Source organism: Aquarana catesbeiana, linkage group LG06 (assembly GCF_042186555.1).
Source record: "Aquarana catesbeiana isolate 2022-GZ linkage group LG06, ASM4218655v1, whole genome shotgun sequence".
Lineage (NCBI taxonomy): Eukaryota > Metazoa > Chordata > Amphibia > Anura > Ranidae > Aquarana > Aquarana catesbeiana.
The window spans coordinates 343,856,390-343,882,897 of record NC_133329.1 but is presented as its reverse complement, the minus strand read 5'-3'; positions in this window follow the sequence as shown (position 1 = coordinate 343,882,897).

Sequence of the window (26,508 nt, the reverse complement as noted above, 5' to 3'; positions counted from 1 at the left end):
TGGGAAGATACTGTTTGATAGACAAGCGGCCAGAAAACTTAATCAGGGACTCCTCAACGCAGACAACGTGATCGGGAGTAAACAAGGCTGCAAACTGTTTGTTGAAGTGGTTTACCCAAAATACATCCCTGGGAATTACAGACCAGTTAGCCTAACATCAATAGTATGTAAACTCTTGGAGGGGATGATAAGGGATTATATACAAGATTTTAGTAATAAGAATGGTATCATTAGCAGTAATCAGCATGGATTCATGAAGAATCGTTCATGCCAAACCAATCTATTAACCTTCTATAAGGAGGTGAGTTGCCATCTAGATAAAGGAAGGCCCGTAGACTTGATATATGGATTTTGCAAAAGCATTTGACACAGTTCCCCATAAACATTTACTGTACAAAATAAGGTCCTTTGGCATTGACCATAGAGCGAGTACATGGATTGAAAACTGGCTACAAGGGTGAGTTCAGAAGGTGGTGATAAATGGGGAGTACTCAGAATGGTCAGGGGTGGGTAGTAGGGTCCCCCAGGGTTCTGTGCTGGGACCAATCCTGTTTAATTTGTTCATAAACAACCTGGAGGATGGGGTAAACAGTTCAATCTCTATTTGCGGACGATACTAAGCTAAGCAGGGCAATAACTTCTCTGCAGGATGTGGAAATCTTGCAAAAAGATCCGAACAAATGAATGGGGTGGGCAACTACATGGCAAATGAGGTTCAATGTAGAAAAATGTAAAATAATGCATTTAGGTGACAAAAATATGAATGCAATCTATACACTGGGGGGAGAACATGCAATGCCAAGCTGCTTCTAACAAAGCAAACAGAATATTGGCATGCATTAAAAAGGGGATCAACTCCAGAGATAAAACGATAATTCTCCCGCTCTACAAGACTCTGGTCCGGCCTCACCTAAAGTATGCTGTCCAGTTCTGGGCACCAGTCCTCAGGAAGGATGTACTGGAAATGGAGCAAGCACAAAGAAGGGCAACAAAGTTAAAGAGTCTGGAGGATATTAGTCATGAGGAAAGGTTGGGAGCACTGAACTTATTCTCTCTGGAGAAGAGACGCTTGAGAGGGGATATGATTTCAATATACAAATACCATACTGGTGACCCCACAATAGGGATAAAACTTTTTCGCGGAAGGGAGTTTAACAAGATTTGTGGCCACTCATTAAAATTAGAAGAAAAGAGGTTTAACCTTAAACTACGTAGAGGGTTCTTTACTGTAAGAGCGGCAATGATGTGGAATTCCCTTCCACAGGCGGTGGGCTCAGCGGGGGGGAATCGATAGTTTCAAGAAACTATTAGATAGGCACCTGAACGACTGCAACATACAGGGATATACAATGTAATACGAATATATAATCACACACATAGGTTGGACTTGATGCACTTGTGTCTTTTTTCAACCTCACCTACTATGTAATGAGGGGCCGAATTTTGTAGAGCCGATCAAATCCAGGGTCACCCTGGGGATGACAGAGTTCATTATCATTGAAGTGCATGAACCACAAGATCTGCTCGTATCGTGTCCTGGTCATGGAGGCAGAGAACATGGACATATGGTGATTTGGGTCAGTGGACCAATATGACCGCAACTCACTCTTTTTAGTTATGCCCATGAGGGGGAATAGGCCCAGGAAGGTCTGAAATTCGGAGACCGTAATAGGTCTCCAATCTCTGGCAAGGGTCATCTGGGGATTAGCGGCGATGAATTGACCAGCATACAAATTGCTTTGGTCCACAATAGATCTACAGAGCTCTTCTGTGAAAAAAAAAAAAACAGCGAATAAAAATAAAGTGGCGTAAAATCAACTGTTTCCACCTGAATTCCGGGTTGGCCAGTGAATGGGGGAAGTACGGGTGCTGCAGAAGTGGTGGGCTCCCAATTAGGATTGGCGAATGCAGCAGGAAGGGCACTATGGGCTCGATGGGCCTGTGTTTGTCTTCTTCTTGGTGGCAGCGGGACACTACTCGTGCTAGCCAGCTTGAACTGCACTTATGGGACTCGCCACGTCACCAAGTGTTACTGCAGTGCTGGATGTACGACCAGGATGTACTAGGTCGCTGGTGCTTGCCAGTTCACCAGAAGGATGAGGGGCACTAGTACTGGCTCTCTGCTCCATACGAGAGCCCTGCAGTTCTTGCACCTCAACGACAGCAGAAGAAAGGGGTCAGGTACGCCTGATCTTGGCAGGGACCACAACTCCATCATCAGAGCTGTAAGAGTGCCGCTGCTGTCTACCGGTTCATATTCTGAGCCTGAATCTGACAGATGAGTTACTGCCTCTTCACTATCTGTCATGCTCAGAAAGGTGTAGGCCTCTTCACTACTGTACCTTCGATTTGACATTTTGGTCTCTAAATTTACTGGTACAGTAGTGAGACGCACAGGAAAAAGAGCTTCCGACTGTCAGCGACTGCAAAGAGCTCTTACAAAAAAAAAAACCTGTTAGCGTTCGCAGGGATCAGGCTTGACTCTGCGAACGCTGCAGTTATGAGTGTTGTGTTTTGTAAGTGACAGTGATTGATTGATACTGCACTTGGGTGGAGTGGGCTGGGCGGAGGGGCTAAACGCAGGTCCTAGCAGGTATCTGGGCTGATCCCGCTAACACTGCGTTTCTGGGAACCCTAAACTGCTCGGGACGCTAGTATAGATCTGATCAGATCAGATATCAATCCGTTCAGACACTATACTACTAAGGGAGGTGTGTGGTGCATGCGTGCGTGGGTGTTAGCGCTACTGGCACTAATCTAACGCTGCCAGGAGCAACGCAGACCCAATCTGACACTAAAACCTAACTGATATCACCCTCCGGGTGATCAGGGGGTTAAACCTTTATTAGGTAAAATACGGCGGGTGCCTTCTCCTGCCCCTTCCCCTGTTCCCCCTCCTGAGATAGATGGATGCAGGGCCCGCAGACGTGCCCGTCCGCCTTCTCGCCTCAGCCCCAGCCCCAGCCCCTCTGCGGCCTCTTACTGCCCCCCTCCTCCTCTCCCCCTCCATTCCTCCCCGGTTTGGGTTCCCAGGGCTTCAGTAGCTAGGAAGTGGGGGTCGGTCGCCCGTTCTCGGCGTGCCCCCCCTCGGCGGTCCCTTTCTCCTGGCCTCTGGATTGATGTGCGGCCCCCCCCTGGTGTCCCCGTTCTCGCAGCCCCCGCTCGGCAGCCCCCCCTCCCCTTCCCAGAGTATGGTGCGAGGCCGGGCCGGAGCGCTCCATCCCTCGGCCTCGCGTGCTTCAGCACCTGCTTCCGCCCCTGCAGGCAGCGGGGGGCAGCGGGTGTGCGGCCGCTCCGTTCCTCAGCCAGGCTGTCCTCTCGCAGGGCGGCTGGAAGGGGTCGGAGCTGCTCGCCTGCTCCGGTGGCTTCGGGCGCAGCGGATCCCTCGGCTGGCGGTGTCGGCGGCGCCTCGGAGCGGGACCAGCTCCCCCTAGCGGCCAGTTCACTCCCTGCGCCTAGCCAGGCGGGAGTTTTTGAACTGCAGCATCCTGCGCCATCCTGTGCGGGGTCGCAGCCTGCCCCTGGATCTTACAGCCAGGGCGCTTCGCAGAGGATGACCCTCTCAGCACCCGGCTGGGTGGGGGGTAATTTATCCCAAGGCAGTCACGATACAGCCGCTGGCCGATCGCTATGTCCCCCTGCGCCCTCATGGGCGGGGTCTCGGGCGGCTCCTGGGCCATCAGTAGCAGGCTTATCGCAGTGTAGGACCCCCTCTGCGCCCGGACGGGCGGGGGACAGGCTCCATACCCAGGCCGGGCCACATCACTTCCCGGGTGGGGTATGCCCCCTCTGCGCCCAGCGGGGTGGGTGCGGGCTTTTCGGCCTTCGCGAATACCATTCCCCCTCCGCCCCATGCTCTCTGCTGCCCTCCTGCGCCCAGACGGGCGGAGGTCTTGCGGATGACCCACCTCCAGTCACCGGGGCTTAACGTGGTTAACCTGGCGGGTCACGCCAGACTCCCTGCGCCCGGCTGGGCGGGAGATTCCGGATCCGGGCTGGCGGCAGTTTCCGCACCGAATCAGCCAGCCAGAGTCCATAGACACTCCTGTACCTGTGCAGTTGCTGCCCTCGGCCAAGGGGACCCTTCCGTGTCGGTGGCCTTTGGATCTCTCCGTCGGCCGGGACGGCCCTAATGAACACAGTCCCGTTGATCCTCACAGTGCTGGCCGTTTCAGTCTTCCGGAGTCGCATCGGACACCGCTTCGCCGGTTGATGGCCCATCATCGGTGATGCCCCCAAGGATCAGTGAGTATGACTGTAAATTGATTTGGGGTAGGTCGGTGGTGATTCCGTATCGGGCCCTGAAGACCGCATAGCGTCGGTGGTTAAGTCGGTTCTCTCCAGTATGGGTGTTTCGGGCGTGGCGCCAAATCCTTCCCCTCCTCCCGGAGGGACCTTGTGGGCAGTAGCACCCACTGGTGCCCACATACCGGAGGAGACGAAGGAAAAAATCTGGCGACGGGAATTCGTCGATTTCCTTGCTCTAGTTCTGTCGGATAGGGAAACGGTAGACAAATCCCGGCGGGTAGACGTTGCGTCACAGGGCGATAAAGTCAAACAGCTTCCTAGGACTTTCGGGAACTGGCTGCAGGGTTTCTGTGCCTACGCGGGAGTTGGCGACTTCTTTGTTCTGTTACCTGGACCTTGACGAGTAGCCTCATTTGACTTCTCCTCCAGTCCCTTCTATTGGTTGCTTGACACCTCCAACACACTTGTTTTTCCTATTTTTTAGGTTAGTGTTGGGCATCCTGTTATTATCATATTGCATGTTTCTTCCTATTGTGATGCTGTTATTATGTTTTCTTCTAAGCCAGCTAGTATATTATTCTTTATTGTAATTATTATTTATTATTATTTTCCATTATTTCTTATTAATTATTCAACTTTCATTAGGAAATACACAAGCATGTCCATACATTTAGGTGCGCGCATATATATGTGTGTGTGTGTGTGTGTACATATACGTGTGCATGTGTGTGTGCGTGTGTGTGTGTGTGTGTGTGTGTGTGTGTATGTGTGTGTATGTGTGTGTATATATATATATATATACACACACATATATATTGCGCTTTCATTTCCCCCAATATAATTTTTATTTTTATAAACATGATCTGAAAATCATGCAACAGTTACGTACAACTCCACTTAGCCATCTTCAGGGCCACTCCTAATTTGTATAGCTATGTTTTTATACACATATATATATATAGCTATTTAAATATATATTTTCATTTTTTTCATGATCATGCGCATACTCAATGTGTCTGTTGGCAAAGTCTTTTTATATCGGAGACATCATCTCAAAACATGAGCATGCTTTTTTCAATCGGCCATATTTCTCTACTCCATATTTTTATCATATCCCTAAAATACATAAGAGTATCCAAAATCCACCAGGTCGACCCATAGTTGCGGCTATGGATAGTATCACCAGCTCTTTTTCTCAGTATATAGACCAGTTCCTACAGCCACTCGCTACCAGTCTCCCCTCCTACATTCGTGATGGATTCCATCTTATGCAACAACTGGACCACTACGCATGGGAGCCCACCTACTCTTGGGCCTTCTTAGATGTAAGCTCGTTGTATACCTCCATTCCACACCACATAGGTCTCAGAGCTATTGCCAGTTTCCTTTCCTCCGATCCCATGCTTAATCCAGGTCAGGCAGAGTTCATCCTAGAGGCCACCGAATTCTGCCTGACCCATAACTATTTCGAATTTGATGGTGATTTTTACCTCCAAACAAAGGGCACAGCAATGGGTGCCAACTTCGCACCCAGCTATGCTAATCTAACCATGGGGTACCAATTACATCTGGCTCAATAATCCCTTTTCCTCCCATATAGTTTTCTATGGGAGGTATATTGACGACATCATCGTCATTTGGGATGGCCCAGAGCCCCTCTTTACAGATTTCATTACACATTGTAACAACAATGAGTATGGCCTCACTTTCACTTCAGAACATGATCGGTCCCAACTTGCATTTTTAGATCTGTTACTTTTCCATCATGAAGGCAAAATACTGGCCAAAAACTACACCAAGCCGACAGCTGGCAACTCTTTTCTACACCATCAGAGCTGCCACCATCCTAGATAGATTGCAAACATTCCTAAGAGCCAGTTTTGTCGCCTACGTAGAAATTGCACCAGACAATCGGACTACATCACAGAAGGGTCCCTTCTAAAACAAAAGTTTATGGATAAAGCTTTTCCACCCGAACTCATAAATGAAGCTTTCGATTTCTATTTGTCAGAACCATCCACATCCGCCAGTGATATTATCCAACCTGAAGCACAGCCCGTTCGTTTTGTGACTCAGTTCCATTCCAGATATAAAGCCATGGAACGTATTTTCACCAAACACTGGTCGATCCTCTGTCAGGATCCACATTTAAAATCCACCATTACCTCCAAACCAATGTTCACGTATCGGAAGACTAGGAACATCAAAAACCTGGTAGCACCCAGCAAATACAAAGGCCAAAAAAGTTCTAAAACAATATCACCCTGTCTCATTCCCCTAATTGGAATGTACCAGTGTCGCAAAAAATTGTGCCTCACCTGTAGTCATGTTCACCATGGTCAAAAAGAATTCACTAACAAAGGTCAGACATACCAGATCAGCAACTTTTATAACTGTTCGACAGAATTTGTCATTTATTGCTTGACTTGTCCTTGTGGGTTATATTATGTAGGCCGCACCATACGCACTTTGAGAAAGAGGTTTGGTGAGCACCGCCGCCTCGTTGAGGCAGGAGATGACCATCACAGTGTTCCCCTCCATTTTCTCAAAAAACATGATCATTCTTCATCGGGCCTCAGGGTCTGGATTATTGAGTCCATCCCCGGTACGTTCCCACTGGCAGAGCGTTTCAAACGTCTCTGCCAGAGGGAAACGTACTGGATATATATCCTTGACTCTCTGGCCCCTGGAGGGCTCAACGAGGAAATAGAGACGAGTAGCCTCATTTGACTTCTCCTCCAGTCCCTTCTATTGGTTGCTTGACACCTCCAACACACTTGTTTTTCCTATTTTTTAGGTTAGTGTTGGGCATCCTGTTATTATCATATTGCATGTTTCTTCCTATTGTGATGCTGTTATTATGTTTTCTTCTAAGCCAGCTAGTATATTATTCTTTATTGTAATTATTATTTATTATTATTTTCCATTATTTCTTATTAATTATTCAACTTTAATTAGGAAATACACAAGCATGTCCATACATTTAGGTGCGCGCATATATATGTGTGTATGTGTGTGTACGTGTGTGTGTATATATATATATATATATATATATATATATATATATATATATATATATATATATATACACACACATATATATTGCGCTTTCATTTCCCCCAATATAATTTTTATAAACATGATCTGAAAATCATGCAACAGTTACGTACAACTCCACTTAGCCATCTTCAGGGCCACTCCTAATTTGTATAGCTATGTTTTTATACACATATATATAGCTATTTAAATATATATTTTCATTTTTTTCATGATCATGCGCATACTCAATGTCATTCCATTACCTATCCCATCTCTGAATCTATTCTTATATATTTTCATCTTCCATCTTATCAATTCTTCTTTCATCCTAAATTTCATTTTTTAATTTAATTTTATTTTTAATATTTATTTTTCATACATTTTTATATTTATTATTTTTCTATTATTATTTTTTATTTTTATTCTTAATTTCATTTTTTCCCACTATTCCCTAGTCACATATGATCCTCTCTCTATATACATATGTGTATGTAGTTATATATATATATATATATATTTCTATACAATTTTCACCACTAAAAAAATTTTTCTACCGATCTAATACATTCACTCTCCTTTTTTCTTTTTCCCAACCATACAATATTTCATTTTTTGATCTTTTCCATGATGATCTTTTCCATTATCATTATCAGTAGCACTCCCACTATTATTGTTTATTAACTACATAATATTGTCATTTTTATTCTTTATTCTTTAGCATTTCTCTTGCATTTGCACGTTCATCATTATCCATATATCATTCCTTTCTTTTCCCCTGTTTCTTATTTCTCATTTTTTGCATTTCCAAGCATATCAGGCACCCTTATTTATATCATCTCATTCACTTCCCTATTCGACACAACAGCACGTAGCTGCAGTACACAGCTCTATGCCCGAGTTTGATAGATCTCTTTCCCCTCCAATCAGGGCCCGCCTTCGACTATATCAGTTTCGACCAATCACAGGTCACGTTAGGCCTGAGGAAGGAGCGTAGCTCCGCAAACGCGTCGCCTATCTATCTATCCCTGCACAGACCCAGAAGTGACCCTGCTCCCCGGATTGTACACAGCGCGTTCCAGCGGCAGGACATAGCAAGCATTCAGCAGCGCAGCCTGTCAGATGAATAGAACGCCACCGCACGATGTGATCCTGTACCTCATCTGGGACACCTGGCATGATCATCTCATTCTTTACACGCCTGTTAACTTGTACCCTTGTGAGTACTTGATTTTAAAGATATATTAAATTCGTTTTTAATACTGCACTTAGAGTGGCGCCATTGTTGTTTTTCTCCTTCAGCACCCAGAGGATTGCTTCATCCTAATCTACAGGGCTGCCTTCTACAGTTGCTTCTTATGGACTAATTCAGTTTTAGTTTTATTTGGACTATAGCAGTTTAGAGTATACTTATGCTGATCAGCATATTTTTACAGTTTTATTTATTATTTTTTATCGTCATTACAGTTATGCAACTACCCTTCGGTTATTTATTCTCTCTGTATTAGAGCAATATATGTTTTTTTGGGGGGCTCTAGCTGTTTTATATTGGTTGATTGTAGCGCTCACATGTACATGTTGTCTTATTAGCTAGGAACCACGATCCGTCACTTCCTCTAGTCACCCCTCTAGTCAGTTCCCTCCCCCTTCAGTTAGAATCACCTCCCAGGGAACACAGTTAACCCATTGATCACCCCCTAGTATTAACCCCTTCACTGCTAGTGACATTTTTACAGTAATCAATGCATTTTTATAGCCAGTGATCCCAACAATGTGTCAAAATTGTCCGATGTGTCAGCCATAATGTCGCAGTCACTATAAAAAAAAAAAAAAAAAAAAAAAAATCGCAGATCGCCGCCATTACTAGTAAAAAAATAAAATAATAAAAATGCTATAAAACTATCCCTATTTTGTAGATGCTATAACTTTTGCTCAAACCAATCAATATACGCCTATTGCGAATTTTTTTTACCAAAAATATATAGAAGAATACATATTGGCCTAAACTGAGAAAAAAAAATTTGCTTTTTAAAAAAAATGGGGACATTTATTATAGCAAAAAGTACAAAATATTGTGTTTTTTTCAAAATTGTCGCTCTTTTTTTGTTTATAGCGCAAAAAATAAAAACCACAGAGGCAATGAAATACCACCAAAACAAAGCTCTATTTGTGGGAAAAAAAGGACGTCAGTTTTGTTAGGGTGCAACTTATCACAAACACGCAATTGTCAGTTAAAGCGACGCAGTGCCGAATCGCAAAAAGTGCTCTGGTCAGGAAAGGGATAAATTCTTCCGTGGCTGAAGTGGTTAAAAAAACTTGTGTTTACACAACATGCATTCACGTAGATGCGCCTAGCCTTGGGGGGCTGCATGCTGGGCACCGCCCGCTTGTCGGGCACGGGGGGCTCTGTCCTCTGCGAACATGTGCCTATGCAGGCTTGTGTTCTGTGCAAGTAAGCAAGCATCTATGTATACTATGCTGCACCTGGGCCCATACTGATTATAGTCAAGATTAGCCAAGTACATAGGCATCCAATGCAGCCTCTATGCTGCTTCAACAGCCTAAGGCCTCTTTCACACCTGTGTGACCCGTCCTGCGACTTGGGACTGCAAGGTCCCCGACCAGTTGCACCCCATAATTTCCAATGAGTACCCTTCACATCCATGCGACTTCAAGTCGCAGCAACCTCAAAGCAGCCCTTGCACCACTCCGGTCCGACCTTGGCGTGACTTGAGGTCCATAGACATCAAGATTACAAAGGGACTGCTTCACATTGCTGCAAAATCGCATTAAAGTTGCGGCCAAAATGCACGACCTTCAAATTGCAAAAGTGTGAAAAGGGAGCCCCAAAACATGCTGTTCTGGAGACAACATCTTCAAGTGCACTGATGCCCATGGTCTTCCAAACATGTGCTTATGCCACATGTATGTATCTATGTATGCATGATCTATGCAAAACATGTGTTTATTCAAGCATGCGTTTAAGCAACAAGCTTGCAGGCATGTATACTTTGCTGCACCTGCCCAAGTGCACTTGGCCCCATACTAGTTTTTACTAGTTTAGCACATGTGCATTCAGGGCTGGACTGGGACAAAACTTTGGCCCTGGACTTCATACAGACGGCCCACTTTAATTTTGCAAACATGCACAAAAACAGTATATACTGTATACTGTTGGGGGGGACACAGGGGGCTAATGGTGTGGGGAGCGGAGGACACAGTGCCGCACAGCCATTACTCCCGGGTAGTCCCGATGGCCAGTACATTGCTGTGTGCATGCCACGCAGCCTTTACCTGCTTCAGCCCAAAAGTAAGCTCCTGCAGACCAAATGTACATTATTCTAAAGTTTGCAAGTATGCACCTGTTCAACCGCACCAGGTCCCATACCATTTTTGTGCCAAATGCACAGTATTCTGGAGACCCAACACTTTAAAATGCACTGCTAGGGGTGTATCGACTTACAGTTGTACAGGCCCTCCGAATTAAGCAGTAAACATGCAGTATATAATCATGACTTATCTGGCCACACATTTCTCCCATAGTAAGTACTCACACTTCACTAGTATTTACGGGCTGGTGTTATGTCTTAATAGGCCCTGCGGAAGCTGTCGACCACATGGCTTTCTTAACATTGTCATCCTTCCACTTCCTGTCTATATAAAAATAGGTCATACTGAGCGAGCCTGCGCCCTCTAGTGGCTGGAGAAGAAACAGCAGCCCACACAACTAAGAAGTACACAGCATGATTAAACAGCACACTGCCCCCAGTGGCCACTGGGAGAACAGACAGTCAGGACTTACCATGCACGATGCAGGACTCTGAACATAACAGGAGTCCAATCTTCACCCATCACGGTGAGGTTTGTCATAAAAGATCTTCAGGGACTGGGTCCCCCTTAAAGTGGGGTCCACTCCCCTGGACCTGTATAGCACCCTGCAGGAAAGCACCTTGGTCAGAACAAACACTGCACAGGGTTCCATTACGCAGGGTTCAGCGCTGTAAGCAGTGGCGGCTGGTGAAGTTTTAGGATGGGGGGGCGCCAGACCCCATCCTTCCTTTTTGACCCCTCCCACTTGGTGAGAATGGGCGTGGTTTCAGCGAAATAATGGGCGTGGCTCTAATGTGGTGTGGTTAGCATCTGAGATGAACGAGGGATGGAGGGAGAAGGAGAGAGGGATGGAGGGACAGCAGGCCTAGATCCTACACAACAATAGAAATATGTGTATTCTAGAAAGTTTAACAATCAGCAGATAAGATACTCCAAACTGGTGTTAGCACTTCAATCATCCCAGCACCATGGTTGTTATGGTGTCAGGATGATTGAATCGCATTATTTCTATTATTACATTGTAATATAAAATTAAATCATTCAACTCACCATAATACAGAATCAGTGGGAGCCCTGAGCGTGTCACTAGCCATGTCGCCTACAACCAGATGCCATCAGGCGTCCCCAGCAGAGTCCGTCCTTACATAAGGTGCCCCCAGCGGAGTCCCTCCTTACATGCAGCCTGTGTCACATCAAATGCAGCCTCTGTCCCACCAAATGCAGCCTCTGTCCCCCCCAAATGCAGCCTCTGTCCCCCCCAAATGCAGCCTCTGTTCCCAGAAATCCAGCCTCTGTCCCCCCAAATGCAGCCTCTTTCCCCCCAAATGCAGCCTCTGTCCCCCCCCCCAAATGCAGCCTCTGTCCCCCCCCCAAATGCAGCCTCTGTCCCCCCCCAAATGCAGCCTCTGTCCCCCCCCCCAAATGCAGCCTCTGTCCCCCCCCAAATGCAGCCTCTGTTCCCCCAAATGCAGCATGCCTGTGTGTCAGAGAACTCACACAGCAAGCACCCGTTTCCGTGCAGCAGCTGCCAATCCTCGTTCTGCTAATGCCAATGTGCATGCACGGAACCGTAGCCAGAGACAAATGAGATCCAGGGTGGGCATGCACAATAGCACCTCTATGCGAACGCGCGCGCTCGCTAACGCGCACCCGCGAGTGCCAAAGCGCTAATGTGCTTACGCGCATGCGCCAATGTGCTAAGGTGCTAATATGCTATGCGCATGCGCGCGCACACACGTACGCTGGCACGAATCCTGGCATACAGCACTCTATATAAACAGAGAGTCTGCCTAGCATCAGTGCTGGATTGTCTTCAGCTTGTTCCTGTGTTCCTGTTGCTACTCTGCCTGATTGACCTTGTTCCTGAAAAGCCTCTACCTGCAATATTGACCTTGGCTTGAACGTATGATTACGGCTCTGCCTCCTGATTCTGTACCCTGCTGCCCGTCTGTTGCCAACCTCTGCCTGTTTCTGACTACGGTTTTGCCTTCTGACTTGGTACCCCGCTGCCAGCCTGTTGCCGACTCCTGCCTGTTCCTGATTCTGCAGTTGATCCTGATCTGGCTCCCGCTGAACAAGTTTGGTGATCAGTTCCCACATCTCCTCAGCAGAGGTTCCTGTATCTCCAAGTTCCAGCCTCCTGCCTGCAGGCACCTGCACCCTTTTGTTGCCCTCGCACTCCCTGTACCCACCACCAGGGGTGCTTGGACCGGAAACGTGCAAGAGGCCACCCTCATCATTTCGGGCTCCGCTGTAAGGTACGTGACAGTACAATCCAGCTACATGGAGCCCGAAAGGGGGCCTCACCCATGGAAGCACTATGCCAACAGATCGCAGCCCTTACCCAGGCAGTCCAGGGCCTACAAGATGGCTATCATCAACTTGAACAAAGAGTAGAGTCGCTATCTCCAGGCACCTCAGCACATCTGACAGCCACGGCACCTCCACCCTCTGTTCCTGCAACATCAGCATCGGTCCCTACCTCCAGAACCTCTGGTCCCTACTCCTGAGAGATTTTCTGGAGATCACAGCAAGTTCTGTGCCTTCAAGAATGCGTGCCAGTTATACTTCCTGCTACAACCACGCACCTTCTCTTTGGAAAGCACTAAAGTGGGGTTCATCGTCTCACTACTCCAGGGTGAACCCCAAACATGGGCTCACCGCTTGATGGAACAAGCCAGCCCTCTTTTGAATTCCATGGACTCTTTCCTGGATGAAATGGCTAAGTTGTATGATGACCCCCAGCGTACCACAACGGCGGAAGCCAACCTTCAATCCCTCCAGCAGGGTTGCAGACCTGTAGAGGACTATGTAACTGACTTTAAGAGGTGGAGTTCTGATACACAATGGAATGATGCCGCTTTCCGCTACCAGTTCCGTCTAGGACTCTCAGAAGCACTTAAGGATGAGCTGGCTCGAGTTGGGGTCCCCAGTGCTTTGGAAGATTTGATCCAATTATCCATCCAGATCCATTGTCCCTTAAGTGAACGAAGATCTGAGAGGACCAGCCAATTTCGTCCCATGTGGATGCTGCCCAAAGTACCTAGCAGTCCATTTGTTCCTGCTTCCTCACTACCTACCGCCACTACTGAAGCCCCAGAGCCAATGCAGATAGGCCTGCTTCGCTCACCGCTGTCACCAGAGGAGAAGCAGCGTTGTCGTCAGAATAACCTCTATCTGTATTGTGTGGGAGCTGGAAATTTTCTGTTAACCCAATCCGATTTTGTATCGCAGATCCGTCAGGCATCCCTGAGAACTTCCTTACCTCCAGGCAGGAACCTGCAAGAAAGAGATGGGCTTTACTGACAGGGAAATAAAATATTTGTACCACAGGACCTGCACACTACCATCCTACAGGCCTGTCATGACTATCCTTTGGCGGGTCATTTCGGGGAACACAAGACTATGGACTTAGTTCAAAGACATTTCTGGTGGCCCAATCTAGCAAAGGATTGCAGGGATTACGTTAGTTCTTGTTTATCCTGCCTCAAGAATAAAAACAGTAAAAACAAGGCTTGGGGGTTACTAAGACCGCTGCCCATTCCTGAAAGACCATGGGATAAGATCGCAATGGATTTCATTGTTGAGGTTCCTCCTTCTGAAGGATTTTTGTCTATCTTTGTGGTGGTTGATCATCTTATTAAGATGGCACATTTTATCCCCATGAAGGGGACTCCATCAGCAACAGAGACGGCCAGGGTGTTCATTAAAGAAATTGTTAGGCTTCACGGAATTCCTGGTGACATTGTTTCTGATCGTGGGGTGCAGTTCATGTCAAAGTTTTGGAAAGCATTGTGTGAAGCCCTGGGTATCAAACTCAGTTTCTCCTCAGCTTACCACCCCCAGACCAATGGGCAGACTGAACGTACCAACCAAACGTCGGAGCAGTGTCTACGTTGTTTTTCCTCCTTCACCCAGGAAGATTGGGCCTCACTACTGCCCCTGGCAGAATTTGCATTCAATAATTCCACCCACTCTACCACAGACCAGTCACCCTTCTTCTCCAATTATGGGTTACACCCCTCTTTTTTTGCCAACACTAGTGCCGGACTCTCCTTTGCCAGCTGTCCAGGATAGACTAAACTTCCTTGTTACCAACAATCAGGTGTTGAGAGAACCTCTCCAAGGCACAGGAAAACAGTAAAAGATTCTTTGATAATAGAAGAAGGGGGGAACTGGACCTGAAAACTGGTGACCGTGTGTGGCTCTCAACAGCAAACCTGAAACTGGCATGCCCTTCCAGGAAACTGGGACCCAGATACTTGGGACCCTTCCCAGTTAAGAGGAAGATTAATCCGGTAGCACTTGAACTCGAACTTCCTGACTCATTTAGGATCCACCCTGTGTTTCATGCTTCGCTACTGAAGCCTGACGTATCAAATACCTTTCCGGATCGTGAAGTGGGACCCCCAGAAGCTATAATGGTGGATGGAGAAGAGGAGTTTGAGATTAAAGCCATCTTGGATTGAAGGAAACGACAGGGGCAGAACCAATACCTGATCAAGTGGAAAGGTTTTGGCCCGGAGGAAAATTCCTGGGAACCTGAGACCAATCTCCATGCTCAGAGACTGATACAGGCCTTTCATCGTTCCCACCCAGAGAAGATGGCTCAAATGGGCATCCGGAGGCTGCCCCTAAGGAGGGGGCAATGTCAGAGAACTCACACAGCAAGTACCCATCTCCGTGCAGCAGCTGCCAATCCTCGTTCTGCTAATGCCAATGTGCATGAACGGAACCGTAGCCAGAGACAAATGAGATCCAGGGTGGGCATGCACAATGGCACCTCTATGCGAACGTGCGCGCTAATGTGCTAACGCGCATGCGCCAATGTACTAAGGTGCTAATGTGCTATGCGCATGCGCGCACACTCGTACACTGGCACAAATCCTGCCTTCTGAGTTGGTACTCCACTGCCAGCCTGTTGCCGACTCCTGTCTGTTCCTGATTGTGCAGTTGATCCTGATCTGTCTCCCACTGAACAAGTTTCCACATCTCCTCAGCAGAGGTTCCTGTATCTCCAAGTTCCAGCCTCCTGCCTGCAGACACCTGCACCCTTTTGTTGCCCTCGCATTCCCTGTACCCACCACCAGGGGTGCTTGGACCGGAACTGTGCAAGAGGCCACCCTCATCATTTCGGGCTCCACTGTAAGGTATGTGACACTGTGTCCCATTAAATGCAGCATGCCTGTGTCCCATTAAATGCAGCACGCATGTGTCCCATTAAATGCAGCATGCCTGTGTCCCATTAAATGCAGCCTCTGTCACTTCAAACCCCCCCCCCCGTCCTGTTCTCCTTACAGCGGTACTTAGGTACTGGTCAGAACAAACACTGCACAGGGTTCCATTATGCAGGGTCCAGCGCTGTAAGCAGTGGCGACTGAAGTTTTAGGATGGGGGGGAGCCAGACCCCGCCCTTCCTTTTTGACCCCACCCACTTGGTGAAAATGGGCGTGGTTTCAGCTAAATAGTGGGCACGGCTCTAATGTGGTGTGGTTAGCGTCTGAGATGAACGAGGGATGGAGGGAGAGGGAGAGAGGGATGGAGGGACAGCAGGCCCAGATCCTACACAACAATAGAAATATGTGTATTCTAGAAAGTTTAACAATCAGCAGATAAAGATACTCCAAACACCTGGTGTTAGCACTTCAATCATCCCTGTTATGGTGTCAGGATGATTGAAGCACATTATTTCTATTATTACGTTGTAATTTAAAATTAAATCATTCAACTCACCATAATGCAGAATCAGTGGGAGCCCTGAGCGTGTCACTAGCCACGTCGCCTACAACCAGATGCCATCAGGCATCTCCAGCAGAGTCCGTCCATACATCAGGTGCCCCCAGCGGAGTCCCTCCTTACATGCAGCCTGTGTCACATCAAATGCAGCCTTTGTCACATAAAATGCAGCCTCTGTCCCACCAAATGCAGCCTCTGTCCCACCAAATGCAGCCTCTGCCCCCCCCAATGCAGCCTCTGACCCCCCAAGTGCAGCCTCTCTCCCCCCCAAATGCAGCCTCTCTCCCCCCCAAATGCAGCCTCTGTCCCCCCAAATGCAGCCTCTGCCCCCCCCAAATGCAGCCTCTGCCCCCCCCATATGCAGCCTCTGCCCCCCCCTCAAATGCAGCCTCTGTTCCCCCAAATGCAGCATGCCTGTGTCCCATTAAATGCAGCCTCTGTCACTTAACACCCCCCGTCCCGTTCTCCGCACAGCGGTACTTACCTTGCTGTTGTCCTCTCCTGTGGTGTCTCCTTCCACTGGCAGCGGTGATGGAGCGGCATACTTCCTGTTTCCTCTCTCGAGCGCAATGGGAGAAAGAAACATGAAATGACATCTAACTCAGGTTAGATGTCAATCAAATCTGAAGTGCCGAGTAGCTTCCGCCCCGCGCCTGTAGTATATATTACTATGGCCAGGCGGAAGCTACTCGGCGCTTCAGAAAATGCCGCAAGGGGGGCTAAACGCCCACAAATGCAGCACCACGTCTGCAATCTTGTGATTGCATAGACATGGCGCTTCCCATAAGTGCACTGTGTCCGGTGTCGCACTGTGTCCGGCGTCCGAACACAGTGCACTTAGGGACCTTTTTTTTCTTTTTTTAAAGGGCCAGTATTAAAAAAAAATTTTTTTTTTTAATTTTTTTTGTGGCTGCCTGGAGGGGTGGGGGGGGGGTGGGGGGGCGCCCATGCGCCCCCTATGGACGGGCCACCACTGGCTGTAAGGCTGCATTACAGGCAAACCTTGAGGAATCTTTTCTCCTTCCAATGAGGCTCGGGTACCATACATTTTGGCCGATAGCTTTTTCGAATGGATCCGAATAAAGTCCATGATTCCAAATAGAAGCATCCAGACCTCCAAGTATGCTCCAAGAGCACATGTATCACATCAGTCACCATTCCACCTTACAGACACTGGCGACAAAACTGAGGTCCTTTCTGTGTAGGAGGGGTTATATAGGGGTGGACTTCCTGCTTGACTATCGGCCAGTGTCAATCCACCAGTAGGTGGCGTATAACCCATATAGTCATTATTATGGTTGCTCTGTGTCCTGTGATATACAATAAAGAAAACATTTTTTGTGCTATCTTGACATTTCAGGGCCTCCTAAACTGTGATAGGTAGTTAGGAAGTGAAATCACCATTTTACGCCCTTAGAAATCTAAGAGCCGTTTCACACTGACAGCGCGTCCGAATAAAGGACAGTGGCCAAATAAAGGATTAAAAGCTCCCGCAAAGCGCTGCTGCCCAGGCGCTTTGGCGTCGCTGCCCGTTGATTTCAATGGGCAGTGTTGCTTTAGTAGTGTACACTGCTCCTAAAGCGCCCCAAAGATGGTGCTTGCAGGACTTTTTTTAATGTCCTGCAAGTGCAGCGCCCCAGTGTGAAAGGGGTATTTTTAGCGCTAAAGCACCTGAAAAGTGCCTCCAGTGTGAAAGGGGTCTTAATGCGGTGCTTGGTTTTTCAGGGTCCTGTACGCAGCTAGGCTCCCAAAAAAAGTACATCTTCGCCAGCACACCATGGATCAGCAAAAAGTTGTCCAAGAAGGTTTTAATGTTGGCCCGTTCAAAAAGCGATTCCAGAAGCATAGAAGTGACATTAGGGTTGCCCTGGCCAAAACCGTGAAGGGTAAGCAGGCTGACCCCAACAAACCTGTAGCAATGTACTTTGTGACAGCCAAACACCAAACCCATGAACTCCATGGGATGGGGTTTGAACATGTCAAGCCACCTCATAGGGGTGGTGATCGTGATCGGTTACTCCTCCGCCGTGAGGCCTACTGGATACATACTCTAGGCACGGTACACCCTGGTGGGCTCAATACTAATTTATCTCTTTATTCTTGTTTTTTGTTTTTTTGTCTATGGCTTGGTTATCATCATGATGTACAACATATATTTTTAACTTTTGTTGTTGATGCCTCGTCTAGGCGATGCCTCATCGGATATAAGACATACCTTATACTTATTATCTTTCTTTCCTTTTTTGGGTCTTTTATTCTTTCCTGTCTTTTTCTCACATTTTGTACCTATCTGTGATTGATACCCATGTAGCGGGCGCATTAACTGATTCATATATTTTTTTTATTACTTTATAGTCCTTTATGGTTTAACACCATGTGTTGTTCTTCCTTATTTACTTATTCAATAGATGGTCCTTCTTATGCAACCTTAGGCTCCCGCTGTGATATACATGGTGTGTTCTCACACAAATTTAATTCACTTTAATCCTTATTCCCAGGATACCATATTTATTATTGCAGTTTAGGGTTCCTTTCATCTTTTGTTCCTTCTTCTTTCTCTAGTCTTTTTCCCCTTTGACATCTCTTTTTCACTGATTTTCACCTTTTCCCTTCTTTTTCTTCCCTCTGTCGTTATATTTTTTTACCCTCCGTTTTGTCTTCCTCCTTTGCCTCATCTCTTTTCTTCCCCCTTCTTTTTCTTCTTCTGTTGTTCCTCCTCTCACATTTTCCACCTTTTTTTCCCTTTTTTCCTTTTTCTCATCACTGTCTTCTCCACCCTTTTTTCACTTTTCCTTTGTTTATCGCTTTTCATTTCCTTGCTCTCTCACATACACACACGCACACCTTCCCTTGGATGCCTCGCACGGCGCCGACCATACATCACTGGTTTCCGTGACGACGACGGCCCGCTGTCAGGCGTCCTCCCCGTCTTTCCGTTACCACGGAGGCGTGCGCATGCGCGCCATGCGTGGCACGATGTGATAGGCGGAAGGGGCTTCCAGCTGACAATGAGTCATTGGGTCCTAGAAACATCTGGCTAGTGTAGCTGATCGGGTGCCATTAGGCTTATGCTGGAGATGCGATCCGCAATCCATGATTATTATGTGCTAGTACCCTTAGCCATTCATGTCACTCATATACCTAATAGTTTTTAATACCTTATGGCGGGATTCTGACGTCATTCTGACATTAGAGGGAGGGGGTGTGTACTTTTTTTTCATTCTGCACATGTTTTTGATTGGTGACCACTGTATATATATATATTGTGTCTCACACTATTGCACCTTATCACGTGCCTGACGAAGGGGTCCTGCACAGCCCTGAAATGTTGCACCTTTCTTTGTGATGTGACTTCCTTTCATTAAAACCTTCTTGGACAACTTTTTGCTGATCCATGGTGTGCTGGCGAAGATGTACGTTTGTTTAATGCTTCCAGGACACAACTGGTAATCGCTGCAGCACCCACCATTTTATGTGCCATTTTACCAGGAACGTGTGCTATAGGAATATTGAATAGGCTCCCAAAAAGTCTCACACATGTGGTATTCCCATACTCAGGAGAAGCAGCAGAATGTATTTTGTATTTCTGGAATGAATCTGATCGCTGCGGGTCCGCACGCCCGACGTACAATGACGGCGATTCGCCCAGGAGAACCAACCTGCCGCAGTACAACTTCAGTGGCTGGTCCTTAACCACATGCCAACCAGCCGCCGCAGTTGTACTGCGGCAGAATGGCATGGCTAGGCGAAACAACGTTATGTAACATCGCTTCGCCCTGTGGCCCCTAGGGGGCGCGCACCTTCCGATTGCCCCCCGGAGCTGATGCGAGTGCCTGGCGGTCTTGATCCTCCCTGCACAGACCCCTCCCCCCTTCAGTTAGAACACAAACTAGGACACATTTAACCTCTTCACTGCCCCCTAGTGTTAACCCCTTCCAGTGACATTTTTACAGTAATCAATGCATTTTTAATCGATCGCTGTATTAATGCCAATGGTCCCAAACATGTGTCAAAATTGTCTGACGTGTCCGCCATAATGTCGCAGTCATGATAAAAATCGCACAACACCACCATTACTAGTAAAAAAATAATAATAATAAAAATGCTATAAATCTATCCCCTATTTTATAGACGTTATAACTTTTGCGCAAACCAATCAATATACACTTATTGGAATTTTTTTTACCAAAAATATGTAGAAGAATATATATCAGCCTAAACTGGGGAAAACATTTTTTTATATATATATTTTTGGGGGATATTTATTATAGCAAAAAGTAAAAAATAATGCGTTTTTTTCAAAATTGTCGCTCTTTTTTTGTTATAGCGCAAAAAACAAAAACCGCAGAGGTGATCAAATACCACCAAAAGAAAGCTCTATTTGTTGGAAAAAAAAGACGTCAATTTTGTTTGGGTGCAACATCACACGACTGCGCAATTGTCAGTTAAAGCAACGCAGTGCCGAATCGCAAAAAGTGCTCTGGTCAGGAAGGGGGTAAAATCTTCCGGGGCTGAATCGGTTAACTGGTTAAAAATATATGCGATTCAAGTATGTGTTCTTAACCCAAAAGAGTGACTTTTACCAATCTCAGATTCCTCCAAATCTCAATTTTTATTTTATTTTTTGTGATCCGACTTCCTGCTGTGAGCTCTGGGCAATGAGCTTTGGACTTTAAGCTATGGGCTTTGGGATTTGCAGTGTACATGACTGCAACTAACGTGCACTGCTTGTTCTAAACAGACATGGTGGGGGGGGGGGAGATGTGGATGGATTTTTTACGGAAAAAAAGATCGTTTAAGGTAAACAAAAAACAAAAAAAATCTGTTCTCCTCCTCCTCCTCCTCCCCTATAGCCAGCCAATCACACTCCTTCTTTGTACCATGTTAAAGAAGTGACACTAAACTCTGGTTTAAAAAAATATATTTTTTCTGATCTAACTGCTTGAAATGAGTTTTGGGCTGTGGGCTGCACACTGCTGGTTTTGGGATACAAGGTTTGGGCTGTGGGCTAAAGGAGAGGTATGGGAGTTAATGGAGAATGACAGCAGAAGGCAGGAACATACAGAGACCATTTCATAAAAAATACTTTACAAGGACATTAACTAGAATGTCTATCTTATCTATCTACCTACCTTTTTTATATAAACAAGACTAAAAACATACATACAATCTTATCATATCACTATCTTATCTATGCTTACAAAATTATTTTTTTTTCAAACAAACAAAAGCGAGAAGAAAGGGAGAGAGGTTTAGGGATTAAAAGGAGGATGTGATAAGGAATAAGAAACACACAGCAAGAAACAATTTCATGACAAATAATTTGCAAGTACGTTGACTATAATATCTATCTTATCTATAAAATCTATACAAGAACAAAATACATACATACTATCTTATTATATCACTATCTTACCTATGTTTACAACATTTTTTTTTTTTTATTTCAAACAAGCAGTAGTAAGGAGAATGGGGAGGTTTAGGAGTTAACAGCAGATGTGACAAGGAAACAGAGACACACAGATAAGAAATTATTTCATTAAAAATAAAATTACATTAAGTAGTGGATCTGTATGGATTATTAAAAAAAATATATATTTAGTGCCACAAAAAAAAAGAAAATCCGGCCTCCTCCTCCCCAATAGTTGGCAAATCACACTCCATTTTTGTTGGATGTAAAGGAGTGATGCTAAACGCTGGTTTAAAAAAATATCCAATTCAGGTATGTGTTCTTAACCCAAAAAAGTGATTTTTACTGGTTTCAGACTCCTCCAAACCTCCATATTCTTTTTTTTGTGATCCGACTTCCTGGGCCGTGGGCTATGGGCTTTGCACTGTACATGAAGCAGTGTACATGACTGCAACTAACGTGCACTGCTTGTTCCAAACAAACAGAAGTGAATGGGGAAATTAAAGGCATGGGAACTCATGGAGGATGTTATACTACATGGAAGCAGAAAAAAAAGGTAAGAAATTAATTAATGAAAAATAGATAACAGGGCCATCACCTAGTGGATGTGTATGGATTGTTACTGAAGAATAGGGATGAGCTTCGTGTTCGAGTCGAACCCATGTTCGACTCGAACATCGGCTGTTCGATCGTTCGCCGAATTGCGAACGTTATGGGCCGTTCGCGCTAAATTCGTGTGGCGCGTCACGGCCCATAATTCACTGCGGCATCGCAGTGCATTGCTGGCTGATGATTGGCCAAGCATGCACTATGACCCGCATGCTTGGCCAATCACAGCGCCGTCAGTAGAGAGAGCTGTAATTGGCCAAAGCCAGGGTGGCTTTGGCCAATTATGGCTCAGGGGATTTAGTACACACCCCACACTATATAAGGCCACCTGCACGGCGGCCCTGTGTAGTGTGTGTTCCGGTGTGCTGAGAGATAGAGAGAGAGAGAGACAGTGTCATTTGATTTGAGTTAGATAGATTAGGCAGAACAGTCAGTCAGTTAGCTGCACTTACAGTGTATTGTGTATATATATGCATCCCAGGTGTTGCATATATATATATACACTGTATTCAGTTTAGCTAGATCCGTTCCTGTTATCTTCTATCTAGACTATTTACATTTAATGCAGTGCGTCCTGCTCACAGTGTTCAGCTAGATCCGTTCCTGCTATTTACATTTAGTGCAGTGCGTCCTGCTCACAGTGTTCAGCTAGATCCGTTCCTGTTATCTTCTAGACTATTTACATTTAGTGCAGTGCGTCCTGCTCACAGTGTTCAGCTAGATCCGTTCCTGCAATTTACATTTAGTGCAGTGCGTCCTGCTCACAGTGTTCAGCTAGATCCGTTCCTGCTATTTACATTTAGTGCAGTGCGTCCTGCTCACAGTGTTCAGCTAGATCCGTTCCTGCTATTTACATTTAGTGCAGTGCGTCCTGCTCACAGTGTTCAGCTAGATCCGTTCCTGCTATTTACATTTAGTGCAGTGCGTCCTGCTCACAGTGTTCAGCTAGATCCGTTCCTGTTATCTTCTAGACTATTTACATTTAGTGCAGTGCGTCCTGCTCACAGTGTTCAGCTAGATCCGTTCCTGCAATTTACATTTAGTGCAGTGCGTCCTGCTCACAGTGTTCAGCTAGATCCGTTCCTGCTATTTACATTTAGTGCAGTGCGTCCTGCTCACAGTGTTCAGCTAGATCTGTTCCTGCTATTTACATTTAGTGCAGTGCGTCCTGCTCACAGTGTTCAGCTAGATCCGTTCCTGCTATTTACATTTAGTGCAGTGCGTCCTGCTCACAGTGTTCAGCTAGATCCGTTCCTGCTATTTACATTTAGTGCAGTGCGTCCTGCGCACAGTGTTCAGCTAGAGCCGTTCCTGCTATTTACATTTAGTGCAGTGCGTCCTGCTCACAGTGTTCAGCTAGATCCGTTCCTGTTATCTTCTAGACTATTTACATTTAGTGCAGTGCGTCCTGCTCACAGTGTTCAGCTAGATCCGTTCCTGCTATTTACATTTAGTGCAGTGCGTCCTGCTCACAGTGTTCAGGTAGATCCGTTCCTGTTATCTTCTAGACTATTTACATTTAGTGCAGTGCGTCCTGCTCACAGTGTTCAGCTAGATCCGTTCCTGTTATCTTCTAGACTATTTACATTTAGTGCAGTGCGTCCTGCTCACAGTGTTCAGCTAGATCCGTTCCTGCAATTTACATTTAGTGCAGTGCGTCCTGCTCACAGTGTTCAGCTAGATCCGTTCCTGCTATTTACATTTAGTGCAGTGCGTCCTGCTCACAGTGTTCAGCTAGATCCGTTCCTGCTATTTACATTTAGTGCAGTGCGTCCTGCTCACAGTGTTCAGCTAGATCCGTTCCTGCTATTTACATTTAGTGCAGTGCGTCCTGCTCACAGTGTTCAGCTAGATCCGTTCCTGTTAAATTCCTACTGACCGGCAGGCTTGTCTGGTTACAGTATATAAAGCTACCTGAAGAAAATTACAGGTGTTCTATTTGATCCTATTAGTACCACGGTCAGGCAGCTAGACTATTTACATTTAGTACAGTGCGTCCTGCTCACAGTGTTCAGCTAGATCCGTTCCTGTTATCTTCCTACTGACAGGCAGGCTTGTCTGGTTACAGTATATAAAGCTACCTGAAGAAAATTACAGGTGTTCTATTTGATCCTATTAGTACCACGGTCAGGCAGCTAGACTATTTACATTTAGTACAGTGCGTCCTGCTCACAGTGTACAGCTAGATCCGTTCCTGTTATCTTCCTACTGACAGGCAGGCTTGTCTGGTTACAGTATATAAAGCTACCTGAAGAAAATTACAGGTGTTCTATTTGATCCTATTAGTACCACGGTCAGGCAGCTAGACTATTTACATTTAGTACAGTGCGTCCTGCTCACAGTGTTCAGCTAGATCCGTTCCTGTTATCTTCCTACTGACAGGCAGGCTTGTCTGGTTACAGTATATAAAGCTACTTGAAGAAAATTACAGGTGTTCTATCCCAGCTTAGTGCAGCTACAGGCCATTAGTATGTCTGGAAGGCCAAGAAGGAGAGGCAGACAGTCACAAGCCAATAAGAGAGGGCAAGCAGGCTCTGTGTCTAGTGCTGGTCGTGGAGACGGTGCATCCTCATCAGCACGTGGCCATGGGACACGCTTGGCCTTTTTTTCGGCAGCTGGCCATGTTGAGCCGCAACATGCGGAAGACTTGGTCGAGTGGATGACCAAGCCGTCCTCATCCTCCTCATCCTCTCTCACCCATGCCCAGGGTGCTTTGTCTGGCAAAGCAGCGGCCTCTTCCCTCAGCTCAATGTCATCAGTGACTCCTTCCCTAGCTCCACCATGTCCTCATGAGGATTCCCTCGAACTGTTTGACCACAGTGTTGGGTACATGCTCCAGGAGGATGCCCAGCGTTTGGAAGGCTCTGATGACGATACTGAGCTCGATGAAGGCAGTAACATGAGCGCGGACAGAGGGGGTGCCCAAGAAGGACAGCAATCTGGCAGTCATGCTCCCCCTGCTGCAGCATACTGCCAGGTTTGCTCCAGTGATGAGGAGAGAGGGGATGATGAGGTCACTGACTCAACGTGGGTGCCTGATAGGAGAGAGGAGGAGGAGGAGGAGGAGGAGGAGGAGGAGGAGGCGGCAGCACATCACCAACGAGGCAGGATGCCCTCCAGGGGCCAGCCTAAGGGCAGCACATTGACTGCATCACACCCCAAAGCTCCACATGTGCAGGGCGCTGCAGTCTCTGCGTGTTATTCAAAAAGTTCTTTGGTGTGGGCCTTTTTTGAGACGAGTGCATCAGATCGCACCGCTGCTATTTGCAACATATGTCTCAAGCGTATCTCGCGTGGCCAAAATATCTCCCGCTTGGGTACCACATGCTTGACCAGACATATGTTGACCTGCCATGCAGTTCGTTGGCAAGCGTATCTAAAAGACCCACACCAAAGAACAAAGAGGATCTCTCCTTGCTCCTCATCAGCTGAGATTTCCAACCCCACTAGACCTTCAGTCCTCTCTGAGACCTGCAGTGAGAGGAATGAAGGTGTAGAATTAGGTGTGTCACAGCCAAGTACTTGTGGGCAATCTGCTTTTGGTACACCGACGTCAGATTGTACCAGGCAAATTTCCCTGCCCCAGCTGCTGCACCGCCGAAAGAAGTTTGCTCCCAGCCATCCACATGCCCAGCGGTTGAATGCTAGCTTGGCAAAATTGCTAGCACTTCAACTGCTGCCTTTTCAGTTGGTAGACTCTGCCCCCTTCCGTGAGTTTGTGGAATGTGCGGTTCCTCAGTGGCAGGTACCCAAACGCCACTTTTTCTCACGGAAGGCGATTCCGGCTCTCTACCGGCATGTGGAAGGCAATGTCCATGCCTCGCTGGACAGGGCGGTCAGCGGTAAGGTGCATATTACCGCTGACTCATGGTCCAGCAGGCATGGACAGGGACGTTACCTAAGTTTCACGGCGCATTGGGTGACTCTGCTGGCAGCTGGGAAGGATGCAGGACAAGGTGCAGTAGTGTTGGAGGTTGTTCCGCCACCACGCCTCCAAAATGCTGATTGTGACACACCTCTCTCCTCCACCCCCTCCTCTTCTTCTTCCTCCATGGCCTCTTCCTCGGAACCAGCGGTGCTCCGTAGGCGTTCAAGGGGCTACGCAAGTACGCAGGCCAAAAGATGCCATGCGGTGCTTG